Source organism: Phlebotomus papatasi, chromosome 2 (assembly GCF_024763615.1).
Source record: "Phlebotomus papatasi isolate M1 chromosome 2, Ppap_2.1, whole genome shotgun sequence".
In the NCBI taxonomy this organism is placed as follows: domain Eukaryota; kingdom Metazoa; phylum Arthropoda; class Insecta; order Diptera; family Psychodidae; genus Phlebotomus; species Phlebotomus papatasi.
In genome coordinates, this window is record NC_077223.1 from 71,368,813 (window position 1) to 71,381,007 (window position 12,195).

At 33.3% G+C, this 12,195-nt stretch overlaps 1 protein-coding gene across 5 annotated transcripts in view; it reads left to right on the forward strand.

Annotated features, from left to right (window-relative positions):
- Positions 1-12,195, forward strand: part of LOC129804264 (tumor protein p53-inducible nuclear protein 2) — a 31,206-nt gene that overhangs the window by 3,887 nt on the left and 15,124 nt on the right. The window contains exon 1 of one of the 5 annotated variants that reach the window (XM_055851415.1): positions 11,538-11,965. The exons of 3 other annotated variants lie outside the window; for them this stretch is intronic. The gene's annotated coding sequence lies outside the window, so the exon portion shown is untranslated. Of the gene's footprint in view, positions 1-11,537; positions 11,966-12,195 lie in introns of those variants that run through there. One more of the 5 variants, XM_055851417.1, reaches the window with a different exon arrangement.

Genomic DNA, 12,195 nt, shown 5'->3' on the forward strand with positions numbered 1-12,195 from the left:
CACATGCTGAAGCTCAATATCTGTGCTAAATCCCGATTCCTGCAGCTGCAGGAACAGAGAAATCTTCAATGATACGCATTCAAATGTTTTTGTGCATATCCGGCTCCGTGGAGGAATGGTGGAATCTTGTGTGATCTTCTCGCTTGCAGAGTTTTAGTCAATTTTTAGCTTTTAAAAAACTTATTGATTCGTGTAAATTTGGTGATATTTGGACTTTTCAAGAAAGTATTCATCAGATTTAACCGTTTCCGGAGTGAAATTCTCATAGAATCAAGCAAAAAATGGTTTTTAGTGTCAATAAATCATCTCTCAGAAAAGTTTCAAAAATGTGATATTAAAATGTTTTATTGCTCCACTGGAAAAAAAGAGGGTGCGATTAACTTTTTTTCCTCGTAACTTTAACACTTTTTTAGTGTAAAAATATATCAACATTTTTTAATGTTAATTTTACACCTTTTTAAGGGTAAAATTAACATGAAAAAGGGTTATTTTAACCCATAATACACCTAATGCAGGGTAAAATTAACATTTCCGGAATGTTATTTTAACTTTTTCGGATTTCTCTCAGTGTTATTAAAAACGGTTTAATCAAATAGATTAGAGTTCAATTTAAACAATGATGTGGAACTTTTAGTGTCCGGTGCAAAATTTGCGGTGAAAATGGGGTGTTCAATGATGGCGTGAATCGTGTGCGAAGATGGAAACTTGATTGATCTATCGCACAAATCGCCATTAAATTTTCATTTTCTTCTGGAGGAAAATCTAAGGATTTCCTGGGATTTTGTGGGGTGGAATTATCAACTTTATAAGTAAGACATTTTATTTGGCATAGTTGGAGAATCCATACCGTTTGCATGGTAGTCAGAAAAAATCACTGAACTTGAACATCATTTTTGTGTGCGAAACATCAAAGCCTTCCCCTAGTTCTTTTTTTTTTGTTGTGCTAATATACGCAGCAGAAAAGGTTCAAAGTTTAAGTACAGCAAATGCTTTTTGCCAATATTGCGAAAGAGACTCTCACAGCTGAGGAGGCTGAAGAGATGTATAGAGTCTATGCAGTGTTATGCACTTGTTAAATGCATATAATTCCTCATATTATCTCTAACTTTATCTTTTTTACCCTCAAATGTTGCCCAATGGCGTTGATGAAAAATATGGGCGAGGAAGGTAGCGGTGAAGAGATGAAGAAGCTTATGCTTCATAGCTATACTCCTGCGCATAAATATATGTATGGTTGATCATCTGGGCGCAAATACACAACACAAAAGAGACTTTTACAGAGTATTTGTGTGTAAGAATATTACAAGCTAAAAGAAAAACTCTTTGACTCTATACATATATAGAAACATTATATTGTGTTAGAAAATGTTCTTGAAGCATATACAGCAAAGAGTGTCCTCCAAAAAGGACAAGAAAAAACGGTTTTGCCTTCCGCAAAAGGGCACTGACAAAGAGACCATGTCGAAAGCCAGGTACTCCTACTTCTCTCAACATTAATCCTCAGATTGTCCTTCGTCAGGTTTTTTTTCCCCTACATGGTAGACAGAATATTCTTTTGCTTATGGGTTCTTTGTCTCTTCTAAAATGCCATTCACAGACAGAAAAGAAGAAGAGAATTCTAAAATGAAGAGAGTCGCAAGAGACACGCCAAGTTACACAACACGAAATGAAATTGTTTTCTTGGAAATTTTCACCAATTCACAGTGAGGTGTAAAAAACAGAATTAGACATAATTGTAACGCTAAAAATGAGTGGGAACAATTGTTGCTCAATTGCGAGAGGAATCAGCTGAAAGTGGTGTATATTATCGCATGTTTTAACCTTGATTTTGAACTGTTCCGATGGAGGTGAGACATTTTTAGCTTTAGGAGGATGAGATGCTCTTTCACTCTGACGTGATTCTGGCTCACGAATACATTTCTCCCACTCTACACAGATGTCTCCCCCCAAAAAAAAAAAACTATCGAGAGCCAAAATGGGCCTAAATAGTTGTACATTTTGGTCTTCAATTTTCTATCACGACATTTCCACAATTAGATCATCTATTTTTGTTCATAATAATTTTTTTTGAAAGTATATATTTTGTTTGGGATTTAACTTGACAAGAGAGATAAGATTTTCCAAAAGGTCTGTCCCAAAGAATTCTCAGAAAATTATGCATTTAAATGTAAAATTTAAAAATAGGAAAGATAACACTTTGAAGCGTGATTTTCAAACAACACAACGTCTATATTTGAACATAAACAACGAATGAGATAACACATTTTGCAAATGTTTTTTTTTTCAAAATTAAAAAAAAATGATCATTTCGCATTTATAGAATATTTCAAAACACTAACATAGAATTCTTATAACAGAAAAGTTAGTTTAGAATATTAAAACGATTAAAACAAGGTGGAAAGTTTTCACAATGAGGGCATGACTTAAATTAAACATTCATTTTTGAATGCTACCAAACATACAATTTACACTGTAATACCAAGTATAAAAACTTTGAAACTAGGGGGTCCGGACAATTGGTAAAAGCGTTATGCTGTTGAGTGGTGTGACTCCTTACTCGACTGTCACAGTTGTGATTTCGAGTCCTGCCCGGTACAAATGATTGAAGCGTCTGCTTCAATTAGAACTACCATTTGAATTGGTACCAGTGGTGCTCACATTCGGCGGATTCGGCTATTCGAGTACTTTGTCGCTATAAGGGTAGTCTTTATAAGAGAGACCGATCATTCGGTGACCGTGCTAGGTCGTAGAAGTGAAAAATCGGTGAGGTAGAGAGCGCGAGATTGAGTGCTCGGATAATTAGGGTACAAAGTTGCCCTGCCTCTCATAGATCCGCGAGTGATTATAAGAATATTAATAATTCTTAATTGTAGTCTGAGTGAAACAAGACAATGGGAATTTACTTATTGTCCTCGTCGAAACTTTTGTCCGAAAATGGTTTTGATGAACCACAAAATTGTTATGAACACATCAAGTATTCTTAATTTTATAATTCTAAGATAATTTTTTAGGTAATTCTAAATTGAAAATTTGTGCAACTAGACCATAGGTACGGACAGGCCATAAATGATGTCGAAACCCTATTTCTTATACACATTTGAACCGAATAAAATATTGTAAATTGAATAATGTGCAAAATGGCAATATCAGTTCAATACATCAAAATGATTAAAATAAATAAATAGGGAAACTGGGGCAGTAGTTAACGTGGGGTAGTTGTAAACAGTAATATTTATGTCTACACGTGTGGACTTATGTCGACCATTTATTTATATATGTCTCATCCTTTGAAATTCAATATCTAATTGAAGGGGTGGCGAAGCGTACCAGTCTTTGCGAAATGCTCGAACTCGTGACTTAGATGCTGTACCTAAAAAGTACTTTCGCATCATTAACGTTTCCTGGGTCTGAACCGATTTAAACCGAATCAGAAATCAGTCAAAAGATTCCACAAAATAGTTTAAAGATTAATAAAAATTACTTTCGGACAAAAAGTATTTATCGGTTTATAACCGATTCAATTTTGTCGAAAATTCCAAGACCTTTCCAAAGTGCCCAAATATGACCCCATTTGCTTGATAAATGCGCTCTCTAGAGCATTTTTAACGTTTGACCTTTTGAATTTTCTCACATGGTCGATTGTTCGCCTGGATAATCTCTAAAACATATCCAAAAATGAAAAAAATGCACGACATGTTTTCGAGAAATCCCAAAAAACATGGTTTTGGAGAGGATGTGGAGAGGTGGGGGAAAATGAGGGGCATGTTAACGATCCTAAGGTCCCAAGTCTTATCAATTGGCCTTTAGAGATGGCGATAGCAGGGCGGACAGACGAAGAGACGAACAAACGGTCAAACAGCGTGACGACATTTCTCAGAAATCGTCTGAAACGTGAAGATCTGTTAAGAAAAGTGATCTCTGGGGGATGGGTGGTGAAATTTTGGGGAGGGGAAGGGGTGAAAAAATTGAGGGATTCGTCGGTTGCGTCTACCTCTGTCGTATCTGCATTTGTTTTGTATCTGTATTCAATGCAAGCTACAAATACAGACGTCCCCTCTTGGGTGAAATGCTGACACAAAAGAAATGCAGATACGACAGAGGTAGACGCAACCAACGATATGTCCTGCTCTCTCCGTGGAGTTCTAGCAGTAAAACATTGTAGTGTTTACAACTATCTTTACGCCGTGGATCTCAGTGGCGCAATAGACAAGACCGTTGGCTCTTTGGGCAGATAGATCCCTAGCTTGATTCACAGTTGTGCAAAGATTTGAATGTCTGATTTAGACAATTTTCACACGTAACAATAACGTAATATAATGCACCGCTTTCGCCCAAAAAATTCGGGTGCAAGGAAGAAGAATCCATACCATGAGTAGGTGCTCCTGGGTGGTCTAAAAACGGACTTAGCAAGTTCTTCCAACACGGGATATGTAATACAAATATCTTGATACGATTAATAATAAACAACTACTTCATGCTTAGTACTGCCCCAATTTCCTCCTAGTGTTTTTGAAACTGCTTGTGAGACCGAGTGAGATAGTTACATCGAGCTTTCTTGCACTCTCACTGAAATGTTAAAAGTATTGGTCTGGAATATTCCGGTAATCACCAGTAAGATTTTGATTCATCTCAAGCTAAAACACCTTCCTTTTTTATCATACTCAAAAGGTGCATTACATTATTACATTAATAGTACATGCATTACATTACATTACATAAAAAGGGCTACAATCGAACTCAGGTCACTTACATAAAATCATCGAAATCGTCCATAAGTAATTTATTCAAAATTCCTTTTTGGATTTTCTTTTTCAATTTTAAAACAAAAATTTAGCATTTTTCCTGTATAATTGTTAAGGTTAAATCTTTTTCCGAGTTTATGATCAATGTTAAGTAGTTTTTAATTTAATGAGTAGTTCTTTCGTATAAGGCAGTTTAGGTTTAGAAGACGTTTTATAAATTATCGTTTTCAATCCAGATATTTTTAAAACTTTGTATAACAACTTTGATCATTTGAACTTTACTATGCGATAATGCGTTTCCATACCATAGTAACTAATCTCCAAATGAGGGTTTCGCTCATTAGTCCCTTAAAAGCAAATCTTATCAAGACTGGAGTTTCAATCTCTTGGACATTTCCTCCATTTGTCATCTGACACACTAAGTTGGAGCGCTTAACGCAAGTCATGTGCAATCCAGGTGCAAAAATTGTCTCGTTTTTTCTATAATGCACACACTATGGTGAAGAAAATGTAAAAGGAAAACTTGCATCAATTGTATTAATGGGTTTCTAACTGTTAATGCCAGGTAAGATGCATTGATGGCCAAGTGAGAGAGGAACAAGAAAAAAAAGAGACCATTGGATGCTAAAGTGACTCAACATTAACCTCTACTATTAATTAACTTTAATAGAAGGTGCAATTTCTGCATATACGTATTCTTCTACATCTCCCCTTTTATGTATATGCCATAAGAGTTTGCCTTTGTCCCTTATTAAATATCCATAGAGTCGCGTAATTGCAGAGTGATTTGACTAAAATCACAAATTGCTCAATGTAGCACTTTTCATGAGTGTGTGCAAAAGAAGGGAAATCAATCGTTTGAATGTCCGTTGGAAAATGTTTGCGAATTTTCTCAAGTACTACTTTTTATGGTGATATACAGTCTATCGTGCAAAACTTTCAAGGTTACTAAATTTTTATTGTTTGAATATCGGTGTGCACGATAAGGAATAAAGTCGAAAATCGTGTAATGTTTGCAAGGAAAATTTTTGGAATCTTCACATTTTGGCAAAAATAAATAAACATTTTCGATCCAACAGACGTATCGTCAAGACACAGTGTCACCTTTATAGCGTTATTGGGGTATTGTCTCAGCTGAGAAACATGATGCAATATCGCTAATTGCGGTGGAAGGGAATTTATAGGAAAATAAATTTAACTGGAGTTATCGCTAACCCCCCTCCAATTCTATAGCGATAGCGGTCTTTGTGCGACAGATAGTCTCACACGGATAACTTATCAGCTGTTTAGATGCACTTTTTGCCGTCTGTCTCTCGATTGTCTTTTTTTTTTTAATTTAAATTTTCAAATAAAACCCTGTCTAAACACCAGACAATCAACGTGAGTCATAATGTCACGAGGTCATGTCATTTGTACATACATTATACTGTTCTTTCAGGCAGCAGTTCTGTGCCAACAAAAAAAATAATCTTATGTGTTTATTTGTTTGGCCTCGACAATCAAACTGCTCTTTTTTGCTACTGTCTAATTTCTTAATTCACCACTGTAAATTCACGTTATTGTATGTTATGAAAACACTGTAAGAAAAATTTGGTTTAGATCGTTAAGAGTATCTGTGAACTGTTATTTTGACTTTTTCAATTTTGACAATTATTCAAAACGTCACTTCAAAAATTTACAGTTTATGCCGTTTCTGAATTTTTTGAATTTTGACAATGAATTTTCGTATCAAACAATAAAAACCTGTTATTAATTTAATATCATAGCAAAATATAAATATTTCATCAACCATCAACTCTTGAAATAATGACGTAGTTCTCTAGTTTAAATCATTTTTTTCCTCTATAGCAAGTTTTCCACAATGACTATTGCATAATTTATTTGCAATAGAGTGCAGAGAGTTGAATATGAATTACTGCAGTTTTAAACCTTGTCCGATAGATTGCAACTTATAAAATCCATGTATTATACCCACCTTCCTTGGATATAGAAAATTTCTCCTAACAAAATGTACCAAGTGATTCAACCAAAGAAATTGAAGGGAAAATACATGTGTGATTTTTCACGGAGGAGCGGCAATGTGTATCATAAAAGACTTATAATTTTCTCTCCCATTTGGGTATCTCAACATGAGTGTTAACAATTGTTAGTGATTGATTGGAAGTGAGAGTTTTGAAATTAGAGAAAGGAAATCTTTATCTGCAAATAAGACAATTGTGACGAATTGTGGAATAGATGCAGAAGAATTGCATATACAATTAGAGGGGTTAATACGTATATACACCATAATAAGAAATTTGCAAATTGCACTTCTGCATGTAGCACACTTTTCCCTCAATAAAATCATAAAATATGACTGATTGGCGGCAAATTAACAAGAGGAGAAATTCCTCACTTGATTGTCTGGGTTAAATTGCTAATTTCTGGGATTTCTCTCTCATTTATATTAGGGAGGGTTCTTTCTAATAAATCGAAAAAATTCCTTCACCTTCAAACAATAAATATACACCATTAATTTTTCATCAACAATTCTCTAATTGAATTTGCATCACCTGAATATTCACACACTCACTGTGATGATGTCACTGAATAATAAAATGTCTATTTATAAAATTATACACACAAATACTTTTGAGATAGAACAGAGTATTAAATTTGTTAAGTATAGAAGCCAAAAATAATTGGGAAATGATGTTAAAATATTAGATGTTGTTGAATGATGCCAAAGGAAGAGATCAAGACATCATCTTCAAAACACTTATGAAGGTTTTTCCCTCACAGGTGGACTTTTGAATGTGTTTAATGGGTGAGAAATCTCTTCAAGTTCAACGTGAATGAATGGTTAAAGGTTGTTTTGTTCATTTTTTATTTCTCTTTTCGGTTTTTCAAATTTTCTAGTATACATACGAAATTTTTGGCTTAATTTATTTCATTGGGAAATACGGTCAAACCCTGTGCAATATTACTAAACACTGTAGGGAAATTATAATATAGATTAGTACAGTACAGTAAACAATTTTAATTTTTTTGGGACTGAATTGCAATCCAAGTTATGGAGAATCATGAAGATTTTTTGTTCATATACTACATAGGGGAAGTGCTTGTAATTAAATGTTTAAAAAGGAATAAAAATCTAGGCATGCAATTGTCTGTAACTTTGGACACGTTGCTTGTAACTTTGAACACCTTGCTTGTAATTTTGGACAGTTAATCCACCTCAGTAGAATGTCCATTGTTGTCGATTTCAAACATTTAATTTACCAAATCCTATACCTGTATGAGAAGGAAACGTTGAGTACTCCAAGGAGCCCGGGTATTTTCATAGGGGAGACTGAGGCAAAGTCACAAAACGTATATCTTATTTTTTTTTATGAAATTTACTGCTTTACAACTTTGTGAAAGTCATTTTCCTCTATTTTGTAAGGCAATACATTTATCGAGCTGTTCTCTAAAAGATAATTTTGTGACCATTCTCAAAAGTGCTGGGGCAAATAGTATCAGACATGCAGTAAAATTATCACATTTTGATTCGCTTTATTACGGACTCCCGTAAATAAAAAAAATACCTACACTCTTAGAAAAAATTAGTTCGTACAAGCTCATACGCAGTTATTAGAACTATAAAATATAGTAAATATAGACCCAACTATATATTTAGTTTGGGTAACTAAATGAAATAGTTGACCACAGTTAGTTAAAGTATCCTTTTCATTTAGTTATCACAACTAAATCAAAATAGTAATGGGTACTATAACATATTAGTTCCAATTACTAAATAAATGGGGTTGATACCCATCTTATTGGCTGTAATAACTATATCATATCAGTTGTGATTACTATATAGCATTCATTGTAATGCATATTTCTTATTAGTTGCTTAAAATTCGAAAGAGCTTCAACGCATTACTAAAATAAAAACCACTCTTTACTATTGGAAAAGTAGTCATAACTTTATGAAAATATAGGCCCATCTATTTACATTGGTTGTGAGAACTAAAAGGAATTAGTGACCAATATTAGTTGGAATAATGATTTCATTTAATTAACACAAGCAAATATAATTGTATGAAAGCATTATGAAATAATTGCCGCAACTTATCCACGTAAATATTGTCTTATATTCTCACTACTAATTAATTTATTATGAGTATAATGTTTTAAGAATATAAGAACTATTTTAAATAGATTTGATAATAATCGCCCGAACAACTAATTTTCATTAGTAATCACGTCTAAACTTTTCTAAGAGTGTAGATGACAAATTTTCATAGGATTTTTTTGTAGAACAGCGTTTTCTCTAGCTGAACGAGAAAAGCGTTTTTCAAGTTATTTTCTAAAGGCGACTTCTGGCAAGAAAATTCTATTCAACCATTTTGATATGGCGAATGGAGCGAAATAAATTTGACGAAATCTTCCGAAGATTTGGCAAGAAAGGTAAAGTGCCCTCGAGTCGACCGGTTTCACGACTCGACCGGTGGTCAATATTTGAATGTTTTAATGGTGAATTTCTATAAAATTGTCACAGATTCGTATTTATTTATGGAATAATTGACCTATTAATGTCAGATCATACATCAAATATTAGTGGAAATATAAATAAATTGAATAAATAACTACCGGTCGACTTAGGGCACTTTACCTTAAATCCCACTTAAGTGCAGAATAAAAGCAAAACAAAAAATAAATGGAAAGAAATGTTTTGTGTTCTTTTTAAACTAAATATGTTAGATTCAATAAAATTTAAGAGAATTTTTATCATCGAAAGTATACATTGTGCAGTGCAGTGCGTATTACTTAATTTTTTCGGATCTTGATCACCATCACTGCCTACAACAACAAGCGGCGACGCATGACAATGATGTTTCTTTTCGCCGTGAGACATCAGAAATTGCTTCGATTTTTGTTACTCTTTGTCCCATACCTTATATTTTTACGCCAAGTGGTCATTTTTATTAAAAGAATTTCTAGAAAAAAGAATCTTTAGGAAATGCTATAACCGATAGCATTTCCTAATTGATTATTTGGGTTCTTTGTAATTAAAGAACCCAAATAATTTAGGAAATATTCACCAGTGCATCAATGGAAAATATAATTAAAATTTTCAAAAATAGGACTAAAAATTTCAATATTTTTTTATTTTTTAAATTCCTTGTTCGAGTTTTAAGAAACTTATGAGATTGTGAAGAAGGTCTATGAAGGCAATCTATGGAAAAAATTTTTAGCTGCTATCTTTTTTATCTTGGAAGATTATTAACTTTTGAAATTTTCGATTTGTTACTTTTTGCCCCAGTCTCCCCTATAATTCTTCAAAGAGAATATCTTTGGCACTCCAAGTTTTCGAGACTCTTTTAGGGCCTTTTGTATTGAATCTTGTTCGTAGACATGATACTCCTTTCTTTCTATAGGCATACAACCTAGTCAAAAACTGTGTAATAATCCTTAACCGTTCAGTCTTTATCATGTCAGACTGATATAAATTTGTAATATACAAATTGTATTAAATTCGGAAAATAATTTCAAGATATAATTTACAGATGGTTTGGTATTATGTTTTTTTTATATTCTTCACAATCTTAACTGTAGAAAGAATCTAAGTTTTCTCAATGACTCTGTTGACTTGGAGGCCAAACGGTTTGAGATATCAACAAAAATCCTCCAGCTAAGTTGAATAATTTCAGCAAGAAATTAAGTTGATATATCTATATCTTTAATCTAATTCAACATATTAGCAAGTCTGCTTGCTCTGCAAATTAATAATTCATTTCACATTGAAATAAATTTTCACATGATGCATTTAATAATGAAATAACTTGGTGTAGGGAAATGTGCATAGGTGTAATTGTAAATTTTCCACCAAGACAATACAAATGGGATATTATTTTAGAGGTCTCTCTCTCTTTGCAAGTTACACATCTAATTGTGTATATTATTTACATTTAGCATACCATACGTGTTTTATAGTCATTTTCGCACTGTTCATCTCATTCAGTATATACTATTCATCTTTTTCCTTAACAGAAAAAAAATTATAAAAAAAAAAACAATCTGTGTAGAGATGAGAGTGTGAAAAGGGTACTGGGTGATTTTCAATGAAGTTGCCGTTTGGTGTAATTTAAATTGTGCGTATTTAATTGTGAATTGCGTAAAAAAGCGTTGTATGTGTTTGAGATGAACAATTGAGCTGTGGAGGGCACAAAGAGGGGCAAAGAGGATTTATAATGTGGATGTTAAATCGCTTAAAGGGCATGAATAGACAATATAACCTTCAGAATATGTGGAAAGATTAAAATAAAAATTTTCTCAACTCACAATATCACATGAAAAATTTCATAATAACTACCATCGCAGGGGGGATAGGGAGGCAGAAGAGGCGCTTTTGGTCTCAAGAGAGGTTTCGGTCGCAGACATCAAAAACTCATCATAAGAAAACTTGACAATCAACGCAATTTACGCACAAAGTGTATGAGTGATGGTGGGAAAATTCGATTTCAACTGGTGTTTCTATTTTTTTTTTTCGAAAAATATTTCTTGAGGAAAATTCCAAGAAAATTCCCCCACTACTGATGTTGACGAAGAAGTAAAAAAAAAAATAGCTTCTCAGGCATATGTAAACAAAACATGTGATTTTACGCAGCAATGAGTGTTTGTGTGGATGAAACAGCTGATTTTTCTTTGGCACATTTGCTGGTTTTTGCGCGATTTCTCATATATATGTATTTTCTATTTTGCTGAAGATAGCATAAGCTGAAAAATATCTATTACTCTACACCCAACGAGCCTCAATTTTCATGTGACGCTTATTTATCTCTATAGGCTTAAGTTGCGCGTCTCAACATGCGCATAAACTACGATTTTATGCACAAACAGCAAACATTTTCTCTGTGGTGACATCAGTTGCTATTGAGTTATTCTGGAGAACACAACAAATTCTTGATCTAGAGAAAGATTTTTGTAAAAAAGTTTTGAGAAAGTTCTGTGTTTAATTTACTATTTTATACCACTTGGATTATTTATAAAGAAAAAAAAACTATCTGTGAACTTTGGAGTATTTTAAACAATTTTTACCATAACTTTAGAGAAAAATAAGGGAGAGAAGAAAGTGACATTTTGTGAAAATTGCGACGTTTGTGGAAAGTAGTGTCATACTATCCGTCCTTACAATAAACGAGCATTAACTGTGATATATGTGCAGTGGTAATCATCACACTGAACCCTGTCATTAGGTAATTTACCTCTCAAGATTACACAAAGTCCTTTTTTTTTATCAATATCGCTCCAATAATTTTAATTGATTCCCAATGAAGAAATGTGTTGCAATTTTTGCAAAATATTGTGAAATTGCCAAGAATTCGATAAATTCTGAAATATGCATACAAGACCTTTGTCGTCGTATATCGTACAAAATACTTTAAAAAGTTTAATGGCTTGTTGTTTTTTTTTTGTTTCTTCACGA